Source organism: Salvelinus sp. IW2-2015, linkage group LG37 (genome assembly GCF_002910315.2).
Source record: "Salvelinus sp. IW2-2015 linkage group LG37, ASM291031v2, whole genome shotgun sequence".
In the NCBI taxonomy this organism is placed as follows: Eukaryota; Metazoa; Chordata; class Actinopteri; order Salmoniformes; family Salmonidae; genus Salvelinus; species Salvelinus sp. IW2-2015.
In genome coordinates, this window is record NC_036876.1 from 2,057,456 (window position 1) to 2,075,645 (window position 18,190).

General features: G+C 43.2%; 1 pseudogene; it reads left to right on the forward strand.

Annotated features, from left to right (window-relative positions):
- Positions 1 to 3,713: 3,713 nt before the first annotated feature.
- Positions 3,714 to 14,246, forward strand: LOC139023836 (protein mono-ADP-ribosyltransferase PARP14-like; annotated as a pseudogene).
- The last annotated feature ends 3,944 nt before the right edge of the window (positions 14,247 to 18,190 follow it).

An 18,190-nucleotide genomic window follows, 5' to 3' on the forward strand; every position in this document is an offset into this window, starting at 1 on the left:
TACAACCTACTTTACCTGTCATTAAAAGGAGCGAAGACCACAAAATCTGGCCATGTGGAGAAGAACAGCTATAGTGAAGGGCAACTTACCGGTTTGGTCAGGGCCAGCATGAGGGATAAAGTTTCTCCTGTGTCGATGAGTGTAGCTATTAAGTTAGGTTTGAGCATCTTAGCTATACGATGTGTTCTATACAGCTGTCAACATTCTACAATGAAAAAGACAATTACTAAATTATATAATCATTAACCAGATTACTCATACCAGACTTCGATAACTCAGTTCTAGAATGTTGTAATTTAGTAGAATGAATCTAAATATCTATTGATATTCAGAATGTACTTTGTTTAGACATCCAGCCTGTGTTGTAGATTAATGACCAGGGACATCTTCAAAGGCACACTATTTATTTATTCACAGTCTTGATTTATGGGATCCTTCCCCCTATATGAATGATATGTCAAGTGATGAACTTTGAATTGATAACTTGGAATTTTATGGAAAACTGCACTTCATGTGAAAATGACAGTTTATTAAATATTCTACAGCTGTAATGTCATCAATCCAATCAAACTTTATTTATATAGCACATTTCTAACAACAAATGTATTTCAAGGTGTTCAAAGTCATGCATTTAAGGGCATGTGCCACTTAACATCGTTCCTCTTTGCAAGTCTCAATAGGTGATCAGAGGATTCTCTCTACCACATGTGAATGCCTCCGTGGAGCTCATTAGTGTAGCCATGCAGCCTATTTTGGAGGTTCACAATATTGGCTGTACAGATGTGGAATACGAGTGGAGGAAGCCAGCCATGCCAAACCAGGTGCAGTCAGTGGAGGACCTGTACCCGGCTGAAGACTACAACCATCTGTCCCGAAAGCCCACAGAGGAGGATCTTCAGATTCAGTGAAATGGCATGTCTACTTGAACCTGAGCCAGAACAACCACTACTCTCCCCGTCATCCCTGTCTGTAGCGGACATTATTAAAAAACAAGGGCACCTGGGGCATGCAGGCATCCTGGCTGGCATGGCTCTGTCGGTGGAGCAGCAGGAGCCTGGATATGCAGGAGTCAGAGCTTTCGGTCACGGGGTCTGGGATCCTGGGTGCCTCATCGAATGGCCTGGTGGGCACCACAGCAGTGGTGGTCAAGTGTCCCCATGGAGCAAGAGACCTTACCATTGAAGAGGCAGTGAAGTCGAAGAGTTTATATATCAAGGAGGGAGGGTCTTACAGCCTCCGTGAAGATCATCCTTACTGGCACCAGGTCCAAGGTCAGCTCCACATCACTGGAAGGGACACCTGCTTCTTCGTTGTGTGGACCACCAAAGCCTCCATCACCACCTCCATCACCATCCCCATCAACGTGACGACATCTGACAGACTCATATTGCTACTCCTGTCAGTACCTGTTTTCAGGGAAGACAAGGGTCCAAAAATATTTCTCATAGTCTTCCGGAACAGCTGGTGCTCTCATTCATGTTTCAGTGTTATTTGCCTTGAAGGGAGCATAGAAGTAGTTTAGCTCGGTCTGGTAGGCTTGTGTCACTGGGCAGCTCTCAGCTATGTTTCCCTTTGTAGTCTGTAATGGTTTGCAAGCCCTGTCACATCCGACGAGCATCAGAGCCGGTGTAGTACGATTCGATCTTAGTCCTGTATTGACGCTTTGCCTGTTTGATGGTTCGTCGGAGGGCATAGCGGGATTTCTTATAAGCTACAGGGTTAGAGTTCCACTCCTTGAAAGCGGCAGCTTTAGCCTTTAGTTCAGTGCGGATGTTGCCTGTAATCCATGGTTTCTGGGTGGGGTATGTGTGTACAGTTATTGTGGAGAGGACGTCATCGATGCACTTATTGATGAAGCCAATGACTGATGTGGTGTACTTATCAATGCCATCGGAGGAATCCCGGAACATATTCCAGTCTGTGCTAGCAAAACAGTCCTGTAGCTTAGAATCTGCTTCATCCGACCACTTTTTTATTGATTAAGTCACTGGTGCTTCCTGCTTTAATTTTTGCTTGTAAAAAGGATTCAGGAGGATAAAATTATGGTCAGATTTGCCAAATGGAGGGCGAGGGAGAGATTTGTATGCATCTCTGTGTGTGGAGTAAAGGTGGTACAGAGTTTTTTCCCTCTGGTTGCACATTTAACATGCTGATAGAAATTTCGTAAGACCGATTTAAGTTTCCCTGCATTAAAGTACCCTGCCACTAGGAGCGCCTCCTCTGGGTGAGCGTTTTCCTGTTTGCTTATGGAGGAGTACAGCTCATTGCGTGCGGTCTTAGTGCCAGCCTCAGTCTGTAGTGGTATGTAGACAGCTACAAAAAATACAGATGAAAACTCTCTAGTTAGATAGTGTGGTCTACAGCTTATCATGAGAAACTCTACCTCAGGTGAGCAAAACCTCGAGACTTCCTTAGATATCGTGCACCAGCTGTTATTTACAAAAATACATAGTCAGCCCCCCTTGTCTTACCAGACGCCGCTGTTCTATCCTGCCGATACAGCGTATAACCAGCCAGCTGTTTGTTGATAATGTCGTCATTTAGCCACGACTCCGGGAAGCATAAGATATTACAGTTTTGAATGTCCCGTTGGTAGTTTAATCTTCCACGTAGGTCATCGGTTTTATTTTTCACAGATTGTACGTTTGCTAGCAGAATGGAAGGCAGTGGGGGTTTATTCGATTGCCTACAAATTCTCAGAAGTCAGCCCGCCCTCCGGACCCTTTTTCTCTGCCTTCTCTTCACGCAAATGACGGGGATCTGGGCCTGTTCCCGGGAAAGCTCGTTAAAGGAAAAAACAGGATTCTGCCAGATCGTGGAGAGTAATCGCAATTCTGATGACCAGAAGTTATTTTCGGTCATAAGAGACGGTGCAGCAACATTATGTACAAAATAAGTTAAAAATAAGTTACAAACAACGCAAAGAAACGAACGAAAAAACACAATTTGATAGGCACACGTAAAACGTCAGCCTTCTTCTTCGGCACCATCTTAACATCTTTGACCTCACGGCTTGGTTTTTTCATGCACTGTCAACTGTGAGACCTTATATAGACAGGTGTGTGCTTTTCCAAATAATGTCTAATCAATTGAATTGACCACAGGTGTACTCCAAGCAAGTTGTAGAAACATGTCAAGGATGATCAATGCAAACAGGATGCACCTGAGCTCAATTGTGAGTCTCATAGCAAAGGGTCTGAATACTTATGTAATTAAGGTTTATTTTATATTTTATCTTATCTAAAACCCTGTTTTCGCTTTGACATTATGGGGTATTGTGTGTAGATTGATGAGAAATTAGTTTTAACCCGGTTAGCTACACCTGGGGTTGGAGTGAAAACCTACAGGAGGGTCGCTCTCCAGGAACTGGGTTGGAGACCCCTGCAATAGAGCCCCACAATGCAGGCGATGAGTGTAGTATTAAACACTTTTTTTTACTGCAATAATTTTGCAGTGTAACTGCAGTTCGAGTGGAGTATAACTGCAGTTCGAGTGGAGTACACTTCAGTTATTCCGCAATTACTGTGTCCAAAATACCTCAGTCGACTGTTAATGCACTTTTACTGCAGTTGCAATCTTTTTTTGTAAGGGACACTTTGAAAGGCGGTGAATTGACAAAAGTGATCCGCTTGATCGCGTCCAAGGTCTATGGTCCCAAGTACAATACAAAAAAAATATATTCCATTTGCAAGAAGGGGTGGTCGCGCGCGTCATCTGTCAGCTGCGTAGGTCGACAAGTTCACAGCAGTTGTGCTGTTCGAATCAAACTGATTTGAGCGCTTGTACAGTAGCTATTATAAGAAAGCGATTAGGCTACTTTGGATTACAATATGGCAGTTTACAAATACCCCGTTTTCTTCGAGGTTCACAGTCTGGATCCAGCACAGAAAGAGAAGATAGAAAAGTACTTTCAGGTTCGCCGTAAATCTGGTGGTGGAGACTGCGGACCGATACACAATGTTGGTGACAACGTTTACAAGATCGCATTTATTGACCGGACAGGTATAGAAATATTGAGTTTACTATTTGAACTGTACTTGAAACTAACGGTGAAACGTAAAAAAGTATATTTACATGTTTCCCTGTCGATAATTGTGTAACAGTTTCACTTTCATATTTAAAGCTGGACCACGCAGAAATCGCTCCACCGTTTTTTTGTTAAAGTTCTAATAGTTAGCCTAATTTCAGTTTGTGACAAAACAAACATGAATAGTGTAGAGAATCTTTGTACCATCTAAATCACCGTGAAATATGTTTTCCATAAACAAAAATATTTTATTTTCATCTGTTTGAAGCTGGTGCACAAAACTGAAAGTAAAAGAAGCAAAAACTACACGAAAGAATGAGACGCATAGAAATAGCACAAATAGAACAGATCAACCTCTTCTTAAACTTGCTTTCAAACGCAATGATAGATCTATAACTCACATTTCTATGTGAATTTGGTTGTGTCCCCCAAAACGTTACATATTGCCGCTTTAAATTAGGCTGCATGCTGTGCATGCACATAACACACCTGGCTCACTTCACCCTTGTCTCTGTGAGAACATAACTTATAGAATTTAAATGGTAGTTCACTCAAATAAAAAATGTACTTATTGATTTCCTTACCCAGTAAACAGGGTATGGACAAGGTACACTACATGACCAAAAGTATGTGGACAACTGTGTGTCAAAGATCTCATTCCAAAACCATGGGCATTAATATAGAGTTGCCTCCACTCTTCTGGGAAGGTTTTCCACTAGATGTTGGAACTTTGCTGTAGGGACTTTGTTCCATTCAGCCGCAAAAGCATTAGTGAAGTCGACACCATTCTGTATACCTCTGGCCCTTCGTTGGACACTGTGTTAACTAACCTCCAGATGAGCTTCAATGCCATACAACTCTCCTTCCGTTGCCTCCAACTGCTCTTAAATGCAAGTAAAACTAAATGCATGCTCTTCAACCGATCGCTGCCCGCACCTGCCCGCCCGTCCAGCATCACTACTCTGGATGGTTCTGACTTAGAATATGTGGACAACTACAAATACCTAGGAATCTGGTTAGACTGTAAACTCTCCTTCCAGACTCACATTAAGCAGCTCCAATCCAAAATTAAATGTAGAATCGGCTTCCTATTTCGCAACAAAGCATCCTTCACTCATGCTGCCAAACATACCTTTGTAAAACTGACCATCCTACCGATCCTCGACTTCGCCGATGTCATTTACAAAATAGCCTCCAACACTCTACTCAACAAATTGGATGCAGTCTATCACAGTGCCATCCGTTTTGTCACCAAAGCCCCATATACTACCCACCACTGCGACCTGTATGATCTCATTGGCTGGCCCTCGCTTCATACTCGTCGCCAAACCCACTGGCTCCAGATAATCTACAAATCTCTGCTAGGTAAAGCCCCGCCTTATCTCAGCTCACTGGTAACCATAGCAGCACCCACTCGTAGCACGAGCTCCAGCAGGTATATCTCACTGGTCACCCCCAGTGAGATAATTCTTCCTTTGGCCGCCTCTCCTTCCAGTTCTCTGCTGCCAATGACTGGAACGAACTGCAAAAATCTCTGAAGCTGGAGTCTCTTACCTCCCTCACTAGCTTTAAGCACCAGCTGTCGGAGCAGCTCACAGATCACTGCACCTGTACATAGCTCATCTGTAAATAGCCCATCCAATCTACCTCATACTGTATTTATTTATTTATCTTGCTCCTTTGCACCCCAGTATCTCCACTTGCACATTCATCTTCTGCATATCCTACCATTCCAGTGTTTAATTGCTCTATTCTAATTACTTTTCCACCATGGCCTATTTATTGCCTTACCTCTCTTATCCTAACTCATTTGCACATGCTGTATACAGTATATAATTCATTTTCCATGGGTCTATTGGAAATAATAATAGGATGTGTTGTCAAAACAAATGAATGCATTCAAAAGTGAAAAAAAGATTATTCATTAAAGGGTAAATTCTTTTCACCCTTTGAACATTTTTTGATTTTGGGGCTTTGTCAAGCAACTAGTTACCAACAAAAAAAACGATTTACTGTGATGTCTGTGTTATTATGGAGCCATGAAAAATGATCTATTTGGAATAATAGTAATGTGCAGCCAAACTGAAAATGTTGACTCTGTAGTGCACTTTGTGATAAATTTAGATTCCAGTCAGTGTCTCTGTACCAAGTTGAGTCTCATCTTTCAGATTCAATTGGAATTGAGTTGATAGCCTAGCATTACAATGTTAGAGCCAAAAGTCTGATGGCACCGTTTCCCATATCGCCTGCCGTTCTTACTGTAGGTTGTACCCGTAAATCAAATTAGCTCAAACGCTAATTTCTCAGCCCGTTGAGTATCACAGACACACTTTTTTAATATGAATAACAGAACAATGTTCATGTTGCTATGGATGAAATGTATCAAAATAACTGTTCAAAACATGAACAACATACAAACGTGTCTATTTTTGAACATCAAATTTAACTATAAATGTGTGGGGGAAAAAATATTATACTTATTTTGGGGAAATAAAACAATTTCCTTGAATTACAAAAGTTTAATGAAATATGTTACTGCTTGACAGTGTCTCTTTACAATGATTACACATTTGTGGTAAAAAAATGACCGCATTTGGCGCTTTTAAGATAAAAATATGTTGGCACTTTTGAGGTTGTTATTTCTATTATCACTACTACTACTATAATAACAATAACTTATTATGATGCTGTAACTCTATATTAATTTACTCCTCTAGCCTATTTATCATTTAACTCTTCAAGTCCTGGAGTGAATTCAAAAGGCTTAATGAATACAGTTAACATATATTATTATTATTGTTGTTGCTGTTATTGTTCTTACTACTACATGACAACAACAACTCATTATGAGTCTGTATCTCTTCCAGTCCAGGAGAGGGTACTTCAGAAACCTAATCATGTGTTGGAGATGCCTGGAGGACCTCTCTCCCTCACTCTGAGAGACAGCCTGGAGACTCCACCCACAACAACCTCCCCAGTCAGCAGTCAGGTGAGGCCAGACTATACAGCTGCACCTATATAGTGCATGCTTAGTCACATAACTTGTTAGATAAAACATTTATCTTACATTATATGAGGTCAAAATACACATTGTAATTGCATCCCAGTAAACACATATTGTGGATCTGTCTGTCAGGTAATGACTTTATTATCCCTTCAAATGAGGTCAAAATAGTCTGCATTGATTTTATTGCATGTTTGATTGATGTGATGTTATGATGAGTAAAAAATAAATTTACAATATGAGAAATGACAAGAACATACATTTTAGCCAAACGAATCTGTACTAAACTAAATGGACAAATGCCAAACCAGTTGCTAGATTTATCAGATAATCCAGACGCAGCTGTACGGTCTACCTACAATAATAAACGTAGATAAAGACAGACATAATAATCATTAAGAGTGGAATTCCCCAGGACTTACACCTTTTTTCTCTGACTCTAGAGTCACCAGGCCCTCCCATTCCATCCCTCCCTCCCTGTCCAGACATCGCCACCTGGTGTCCTAGAGCATGAACTCCATCTAGACTCCTACCTCCTGAGATACCTGAAGGAGTGCCCTGGGGCTGGAAGAGACCTGCAGCAGCAGCTGTCCTCTCTGGGCTGCTCTGTCCACCTCTACCCAGAGGACGGGAGGGCAGTGGTCAGAGGCTCAGGCCAAGCTGGGTCATGTGGAGATGGGGTGGGACCATGGAAGGCACAGGTAGAGAGACTGTTCAAACAGCTCCACGAGCGGTACAAATGCCACTTTGAAGTAGACCCACGTAAGCTCCAGACTCTGCTGCAGAGCAGTACCCTGGGTTCGGAGGATGTGAGGGTTTACTGCGAAGCAGGGGAAGGGTTTGCGGTGGTGGTTGGGGAGGGGCCCGAGGTCCAGGCCAAGCTGAAGGAGCTTGAGGCCTTCCAGTCTCAGGGTCTGAGCTCCTGGAAGCAGGAGAAGACCAGCACCACCTGTCAACTTGGACAGTCCAAGCTCCGTCTTCTAGGGAAAGTGATAGAGAAGGATCTAGGTGAGGTTGTTCCAGGGGTGAAGGTGACACGCGGTGACTCCGGCCAGCTGGAGCTGATGGGTTCAGCAAGTGAAGTATGGACAGCCAGAAAGTTGGTTACAGATAAGATCTCTCTGGTGCTGGAGCGGGTGGTGCCTGAGGTGTCCCTCCACCTCCTGTCCTTCCTGAGAGAGCAGTATGGGAGGCCGGGGAACCTGAGCAGTTTGCTGGGGTTGGGACACCATGTGGAGGTAGAGCTGGGGGATACAGAGCTCCGTCTGTTCTCCCTCTCCTCCGGGAAACTGGACCAAGCTGAGAAGGATCTCCTAGTGGAGTTTGGGGAGGATAAGATTGACATGCCCAACGGTGCCCTCCTGGTTGAACTGAAGTCCAAACTTGAGACAAAGGTGAAGGAGATGAACCAGAGCAGATGCCAGGTGGTAGCCAGGTTTGGTCCTGGGTGTAGAGTGCAGCTGCTTGGCCACCTGAAGCAGGTTCAGGAGCTGAGGGAGGAAATTGGGGCCTTTCTGAAAGACCAGTCCAGTGTAAGAGTTGTGGGACGTCCTCAACAGAACCATGATGGCGCAGTCGGTGAAGCAGGCGCCGGACCAAGACCTAACGAGACGGTCGCAGCCACCAGCTATCACCTCCAGGGGGGGCTGCAGGTAGTTGTTTGTCAGGGTGACATCACCAAGGAACGGGCAGACGCACTGGTGAACTCAGCGACTGAGGTTCTGGATCACGCTGGGGGCGTGGCTGCAGCTCTGAGCCAGGCGGGGGGGCCTGAGGTACAGCAGGCCAGCAGGGATCTGGTTAGGCAGATAGGGAGAGTGCCCACAGGTACAGTGGTAGAGACCACAGGAGGGAATCTGCCTTGTAAGATGCTGCTGCATGCAGTGGGACCAGTAGGGGGCAGCGTAGGTGGGAATGAGCGCCCTCTGCTGGAGAAGACAGTAAAGGCAGCCCTGGATCTGGCAGAGACCCTGGAGCTCCAGACCCTGGCCATGCCCTGCATCAGCTCAGGGTGATCGTGGTCCTCTGAAGGTGTGTTCTGAGGCCATAGTCTCTGCAGTGAGGGACTTTGGGGAGGGAACAGCGCATCCTTACCAAAGTCACTCTGATTGATGTGAGTGGAGAGGCAGTGAGAGCCATGCAGGAGCCTGTGATATGCTTTTACAGGGGAAGAGGAGTTTCCTGGGTGGAGGTAGAGAGAGTCCAGCACCACCACTACCACTACAACATGCTCCTCAGAGAGACACCACTGCTGCCTCCGCCAGGGGAACAACCGCTCCAGAGGTCTGTGTCCAGGTGAGGTCATCCAGGGAACCATAGAGAAGCAGCAGGTGAGAGAGAGACACACTGACATGGCCACAGCCTTATTAACAACATTCTGTGAAACTATGTGACTTCATACTGACCCAATGTTCCCTTTCTCTTTTACACTTTCTTTTCCTTTTTCTCTTCCCCTTTTACTTTATTTATTGTGATTTCCCCCCGTTCTGTCTGTCTGTCTGTCTGTCTGTCTGTTTCTGTTGTCTGTCTGTCTGTCTGTCTGTCTGTCTGTCTGTCTGTCTGTCTGTCTGTCTGTCTGTCTGTCTGTCTGTCTGTCTGTCTGTGGTCTTTTCTGTCTGTCTGTGTCTGTCTCTGAAGGTGGATGCCCTGGTGTCCCCATGGTTGGTAGCGACCCTCTCTCCTCCCGTATTGGTAATGTCTTGTCTGAGGCAGCTGGACCGGCGCTGATGACAGCATTTCTGAGGAAAGGGGGACGGACTGCACCTGGTGACAATGTCCTGGTGGAGAGACTGTCTGGTCTCAGCTCTGCCGTGTCTTCTTCCTCAGCTGTGCACACTGGGACAACAACCCCCAAGGACCAGCTGTACAGTGTGTGTGTGGTGTGTGTGTGGTGTGTGTGTGTGTGTGTGTGTGTGTGTGTATGTTTGTGTGTGTGTGTGTGTGTGTGTGTGTGTGTGTGTGTGTGTGTGTGTGTGTGTGTGTGTGTGTTATGACCTTTGAACCTCCATTAACCCTTGACCTCTGGTCCTCTCTCAGGCTCTGAGGCAGGGTGTGAGGAAAATCCTGACCTCTTGTGAGAACCGGGGCTTCTGTTCCATTGCCTTCCCTGTAGTTGGAACTGGTGAGGTTCTCCAGTTCCCTCACAATGTGGCAACGCAGGTTCTGCTAGAAGAGGTCCGTAGGTATGAACAGAACCGAGCGAGCAGTACCCCCTTCCTTGTCCGCATTGTCGTCCATCCCAATGACAGAGATTCTACCAAGGTGAGCAGAGACTTTTAAAGGTCTCAAAGAATTAACTTCTCTAGGGTACGTGAGACGGTAGCGTCCCACCTCTTCAACAGCCACTGAAACTGCAGGGCGCCAAATTCAAATACAGAATACTCATTATAAAAATTCAGAAAGAAAACAAATTTTACATAGGTTTAAAGATGAACTTCTTGTGAATCCAACCACGGTGTCAGATTTAAAAAAATGCTTTACGGCGAAAGCATACCTTACGATTATTTGAGAACATAGCCCAGCAGACAAATCATTACAAACAGTAACCAGCCAAGTAGAAGAGTTACACAAGTCAGAAATAGATTTTGGGCACTCTCTCGCCATAACGTAAGCTGGATGTCGTAATGAAGTTATTTTTAGAATTCTAACACGGCGATTGCATTAAGAACTAGTGTATCTATCATTTCCTATACAACATGTATTTTTTAGTAACGTTTATGAATAGTTATTTGGTCAGAATAGGTGAGTGTRATAAAAATATCCGGACTTTCTGGGAAAAAGATGCTACGTTTTCCCAATGTATAACCATGGATTTCAGCTCTAAATATGCACATTTTCYGACAAACCATATATGTATTGTGTAATATGATGTTATAGGACTGTCATCTGATGGAGTTTGAGAAGGTTAGTGAAAAAATGAATATCTTTTGCTGGTTTATTCGCTATGCTAACGTGCCTAACGAATCAATGCTGTTGTGTGGTTGGCTATTGTAGTTAGCTAATATAATGCTATATTGTGTTTTCGCTGTAAAACACTTAAAGAATCGGAAATATTGGCTGGATTCACAAGATGTTTGTCTTTAATTTGCTGTACACCATGTATTTTTCATAAATGTTTTATGATGAGTATTTAGGTATTTCAATTTGGTCTCTGAAAAATGTCTGTGCTTTTATATTTGTATTTGGTGGTGAGCTAACATAAATATACGTGGTGTTTTCGCTGTAAAACATTTTAAAAATCGGACATGTTGGCTGAATTCACAAAATGTTTATCTTTCATTAGCTGTATTGGACTTGTTAATGTGTGAAAGTTAAATATTTAAAAAAAATATTTTTTGAATTTCGCGCTCTGCCTGTTCAGTGGAATGTGGGAGGAGTGGCGCTAGAGGAACCCCTGTCCTAGACAGGTTAATTTGGGCATGCTTTTCATCCAAAATTCCGAATGCTGCCCCCTACCCTAGAGAAGTTAAACAAAATGTCCATTAACTTCAATATGTTTAAGCGAATCACATTGCAGATTATCTGAAGTCGTAATATAATACTGTGCAATACATCCATAATGACAGATTTTTTAATAATAACAATTACATTGCAGCTTTTCAAACTACCCAGAATGCTTTGCATCTCAGAGGGTTCATATATGGCGCTCGACCAGAGCAAGGTGAGTTACAAGACTTCACCCCCACCTTTAAATCAAATACATTATTAGTATATGATTGATCCATTTCAAGTTCTAATTATGAACCCTCCCTATAGACATCAGGATTGTGCTGCTTGGTATAACCGGAGGAGGTAAAAGTAGTGCTGGAAACACCATCTTCAGACAAGATGATGTGTTCCTCTCAGACAGTTCCTCCATCTCCTCAACACAGATATGTGAAGCTCATACCAAGAACATCGAAGGCAGAAACATCACCCTGATTGACACACCTGGATTCTTTGACACTGACATCCCTGAAGAGGAGCTGAAACCTAAAATAGTTAAATGTATAACAGAGTGTGCTCCAGGACCACATGCCTTTCTCATTGTACTGAAAGTGGAACGGTACACAGTCCACAAGAATGACGCTATAGCGAAAATCGAGACATATTTTTCACCAGAGGCCTTCAAATATGCCACAGTCCTCTTCACTCATGGTGACCAACATAATTCTGAACTGAACAAGCTTGTGGAGAAATGTGGAGGCCGATGTCACTCAACACCATAGAGAAGATGGTGAGAGATAACGGAGGAGGGTTCTACACCAACGAGATGCTCCAAGAGGCAGAGAGATTAATACAAGTAGAGATAAAGAGTCTTAGGAAGGAGTCAACGGGCCAGATGTCAGAGAAAGAGATGGGAAAACAGGCTAAAGAAATAGTGAGGAAGAAACTCCTGATCAAACTCTCAGGGACACTAACAGGTGTTGGTAGGCATAGCTGCAGGACTTGTCTTTGGGACGTCCACAACAACAGGAGCAGTTAGAGGAGGGTCAGTCGGAGTTACTGCAGCAGAGGAGGCAGAGACAGTACTGGAGGCTTTAAACTAAGGTTCTGAATGTGCAAGAAGAAAACAGTAACAGATTAACCTGGAATCATTGAATAAAATGATGGAAATGTATGATTCAACATCTGACAAACTATGTAGACACCAGTCAGTTAAATTCAACTGTGGAATAGCTTTTTGTTCCATTTCTTTTTCTTTCTGTTTTGTTAAAAGCAGATGACAGGGTTATGGTTAAACTGAATGAATATTAAAATATTCAATTTGAATATTTTTTTAATGTTTAATGTACAAATAGAATAATTGAAATCATAATTTGAACCTGTGTTTAATGATTTGAAACTGTATTGAATAAATATGTCATTCAGTTCAAAATGTCAATTAATTGAACATTCAAGTTCAATATTTATATTTTCAGTTTCAATCTGGTAATTATTGCATTCATTGTGTATCAAGTTTATAAACCATCATTTCAATTTAGTCAAAGTTTAATATATTCAACTTCACAGATGCGTTTAGATTCCGTTTTCAAGTTCAGTTCTCTAAATCAGTGCCGTTTTTAGAATGGCAATCTTGGTAGGGCAAACAAACCAAAAAATGTTTAGATGCATGTCAGCAAAGCCACTACACAACACCACACTAAACAATACATTCATAGCACTATAAAGGTGCCCACAAACTGTTGAGGGGTACATAAAGCTGTCCCAACAACAGAGCTTTCTTTTCAGCACCACGGAGTGAATCGTTACTAACACTACACCTGGCTATCAGCTGAACATAGCTGATATGGCTGACTTGCTTAAACAAATGTGGTTTTTACTGACAATTGGGATGTACAAACTATGGCATAAGGGAACGACGGGCGGATAAGAGGCAATCCGTAATTTCGATTAAAACATTAATGAGCGAACTAGGACGGACGTAGTCAATATAAAAAAAAATTCAGCACTTTTGAAATGTACAGCGACAGAATTCAGAACATCAATCAAGCAATCAAATGTATTTATAAAGCCCTTTTTACGTCAGCCGATGTCACAAAGTGTTGTCTAGAAACCTAGCCTAACGCTTCGAACACACCGACTGTGTGTTTCGTTTTGAACACCAGAAGTCCATTCATTTCCGATGGAACTCTGCGTTTGCCTTGCAGCATTGCGTTGCAGAGGCAGTTGCAGTGCGTTCTGTGTGGTGCATACATTGGTTTTATCGAATTGTATGCATATACTTGACAGAAAGTAGCAAAATGTGAATGTTGAATTTTTGTTGCACACATATCCAGTAAAAAAATGTGGGATTACATAATAAAAACAGTTTGACTGTAGAATTTTTTTTATTTTTTATTATTCAATGACATCCACAAATTTAATTGTGAGAGCCCATAATATAATTTCCCCGCAAAATGCAGTTTTGGAGCGAAATGCAATAATATATAGTCAAGATAGCAGAGTCGGCTCTTTCAATAATTCGACCAACGTTGAGGAAGGTGGTCTTGATCGCGCTGTTGGGCCGGGACCAGCCCCGCCGGAAGCGCAGGTCTCTGTGGGTCCAGAGGTGGTTAACCCCTTCCCTCTCCCATTAACGTCAGTATTATACACACCTGGCATGGTACATCAGGTGAGCAGGAGCACTAATTAAGGTCATACGACATACAGTTAGTATGATAACAAAGGGAAAGGGTAACCTAGGGTCCATACAAATAGTACAGTTTACCACCATGTTCACTGGCCTGACAAAATACAATTGGAAAAAAACAAATTAGGAAGAGAATGTGTTTTTACTTTCATCTTGTCTTAGATCAGCAAAGGTGTTGGGAAGAAATAAGCAGATTAAGTCTAAATGAGATATTAATAAACAACTGACTATGAAAACAGAATTGAATAAGTATTCAAATCAAATCAAGTTTATTTTATATAGCCCTTCGTACATCAGCTAATATCTCGAAGTGCTGTACAGACACCCAGCCTAAAACCCCAAACAGCAAGCAATGCAGGTGTAGAAGCACGGTGGCTAGGAAAAACTCCCTAGAAAGGCCAAAACCTAGGAAGAAACCTAGAGAGGAACCAGGCTATGAGGGGTGGCCAGTCCTCTTCTGGCTGTGCTGGGTGGAGATTATAACAGAACTATGCCAAGATGTTCAAAATGTTCATAAGTGACAAGCATGGTCAAATAATAATCATGAATAATTTTCAGTTGGCTTTTCATAGCCGATCATCAAGAGTTGAAAATAGCAGGTCCGGGACAGGTGGTGGTTCCATAACCGCAGGCAGAACAGCTGAAACTGGAATAGCAGCAAGGCCAGGTGGACTGGGGACAGCAAGGAGCCATCACGCCCGGTAGTCCTGACGTATGGTCCTAGGGCTCAGGTCCTCCGAGAGAGAGAAAGAGAGAGAGAAGGAGAGAATTAGAGAGAGCCAAGATTTTCAAAATGTTCATAAATGACAAGCATGGTCAAATAATAATCAGGAATAAAAGTCAGTTGGCTTTTCATAGCCGATCATTAAGAATTAAGAGTTGAACAGGTAGGGGTTCCATAACAGCAGGCAAAACAGTTGAAACTGGAACAGCAGCAAGGCCAGGTGGACTGGGGACAGCAAGGAGTCATCATGCCCGGTTTGCCGTGACGTATGGTCCTAGGGCTCAGGTTCTCCGAGAGAGAGAAAGAAAGAGAACGAGAGAATTAGAGAGAGCATACTTAAATTCACACAGGACACTGGATAAGATAGGAGAAGTTTTCCAGGTATAACCAACTGACCCTAGCCCCCCGACACATAAACTACTGCAGCATAAATACTGGAGGCTGAGACAGGAGGGGTCAGGAGACACTGTGGCCCCATCCGATGATACCCCCGGACAGGGCCAAACAGGAAGGATATAACCCCACCCACTCTGCCAAAGCACAGCCCCCACACCACTAGAGGGATATCTTCAACCACCAACCATATTACAATCCTGAGACAAGGCCGAGTATAGCCCACAAAGATCTCCACCACAGCACAAACCAAGGGGGGGCGCAACCCAGACAGGAAGATCACGTCAGTAACTCAACCCACTCAAGTGACGCACCCTCCTAGGGACGGCATGAAAGAGCACCAGTAAGCAGTGACTCAGCCCCTGTAATAGGGTTAGGGGCAGAGAATCCCAGTGGAGAGAGGGGAACCGGCCAGGCAGAGACAGCAAGGGCGGTTCGTTGCTCCAGAGCCTTTCCGTTCACCTTCACACTCCTGGGCCAGACTACACTCAATCATATGACCTACTGAAGAGATAAGTCTTCAGTAAAGATTAAAGGTTGAGACCGAGTCTGCGTCTCTCACATGGGTAGGCAGACTATTCCATAAAAATTGAGATCTATAGGAGAAAGCCCTGCCTCCCGCTGTTTGCTTAGAAATTCTAGGGACAATTAGGAGGCCTGCGTCTTGTGACCGTAGCGTACGTGTAGGTATGTACGGCAGGACCAACTCGGAAAGATAGGTAGGAGCAAGCCCATGTAACGCTTTATAGGTTAACAGTAAAACCTTGAAATCAGCCCTTGCCTTAACAGGAAGCCAGTGTAGGGAGGCTAGCACTGGAGTAATATGATCAAATTTCTTGGTTCTAGTCAGGATTCTAGCAGCCATATTTAGACTAACTGAAGTTTATTTAGTGCTTTTATCCGGGTAGCCGGAAAGTAGAGCATTGCAGTAGTCTAACCTAGAAGTAACAAATGCATGGATTAATTTTTCTGCATCATTTTTGGACAGAAAATGTCTGATTTTTGCAATGTTACGTAGATGGAAAAAAGCTGTCCTTGAAACAGTCTTGATATGTTCGTCAAAAGAGAGATCAGGGTCAAGAGTAATGCCGAGGTCCTTCACAGTTTTTATTTGAGACGACTTTACAACCATCAAAGATTAATTGTCAGATTTAACAGAAGATCTCTTTGTTTCTTGGGACCTAGAACAAGCATCTCTGTTTTGTCTGAGTTTAAAAGTAGAACGTTTGCAGCAATCCACTTCCTTATGTCTGAAACACAGGCTTCTAGCGAGGGCAATTTTGAGGCTTCACCATGTTTCATTGAAATGTACAGCTGTGTGTCATCCGCATAGCAGTGAAAGTTAACATTATGTTTTCGAATAACATCCAAGAGGTAAAATATATAGTGAAAACAATAGTGGTCCTAAAACGGAACCTTGAGGAACACCGAAATGTACAGTTGATTTGTCAGAGGACAACCATTCACAGAGACAAACTAATATCTTTCCGACAGGTAAGATCTAAACCAGGCCAGAACTTGTCCGTGTAGACCAATTTGGGTTTCCAGTCTCTCCAAAAGAATGTGGTGATCGATGGTGTCAAAGGCAGCACTAAGGTCTAGTGCACGAGGACAGATGCAGAGCCCGGTCTGACGCCATTAAAAGGTCATTTACCACCTTCACAAGTGCAGTCTCAGTGCTATGATGGGGTCTAAAACCAGACTGAAGCATTTCGTGTACATTGTTTGTCTTCAGGAAGGCAGTGAGTTGCTGCGCAACAGCTTTTTCAATTTTTTTTGAGGGAATGGAAGATTCGATATGGCCGATAGTTTTTTATATTTTCCGGGTCAAGGTTTGGCTTTTTCAAGAGAGGCTTTACACTGCCACTTTTAGTGGTTTGGTACACATCCGGTGGATAGAGAGACGTTTATTATGTTCAACATATGAGGGCCAAGCACAGGAAGCAGCTCTTTCAGTAGTTTAGTAGGAATAGGATCCAGTATGCAGCTAGAAGGTTTAGAGGCCATGATTATTTTCATCATTGTGTCAAGAGATATAGTACTAAAAACACTTGAGTGTCTCCCTTGATCCTAGGTCCTGGCAGAGTTGTGCAGACTCAGACAATTGAGCTTTGGAGGAATACGCAGATTTAAAGAGGAGTCCATAATTTGCTTTCTAATGATCATGATCTTTTCCTCAAAGAAGTTCATGAATTTATTACTGCTGAAGTGAAAGCCATCCTCTTCTTGGGGAATGCTGCTTTTTAGTTAGCTTTGCAACAGTATCAAAAAAAGAAATTTTGGATTGTTTCTTATTTTCCTCAATTAAGTTGGAAAAGTAGGATGATCGAGCAGCAGTGAGGGCTCTTCGGTACTGCACGGTACTGTCTTTCCAAGCTAGTCGGAAGACTTCCAGTTTGGTTGTGGCGCCATTTCCGTTCCAATTTTCTGGAAGCTTGCTTCAAAGCTCGGCTATTTTCTGTATACCAGGGAGCTAGTTTCTTATGACAAATGTTTTTCGTTTTTAGGGGTGCAACTGCATCTAGGGTATTGCACAAGGTTAAATTGAGTTCCTCATTAGGTGGTTAACTGATTTTGTCCTCTGACGTCCTTGGGTAGGCAGAAGGAGTCTGGAAGGGCATCAAGGAATTTTTGTGTTGTCTGAGAATTTATAGCACGACTTTTGATGCTCCTTGGTTGGGGTCTGAGCAGATTATTTGTTGCGATTGCAAACGTAATAAAATGGTGGTCCGACAGTCCAGGATTATGAGGAAAAACATTAAGATCTACAACATTTATTCCATGGGACAAAACTAAGTCCAGAGTATGACTGTGGCAGTGAGTAGGTCCAGAGACATGTTGGACAAAACCACTGAGTCGATGATGGCTCCGAAAGACTTTTGGAGTGGGTCTGTGGACTTCTCCATATGAATATTAAAATCACCAAAATTA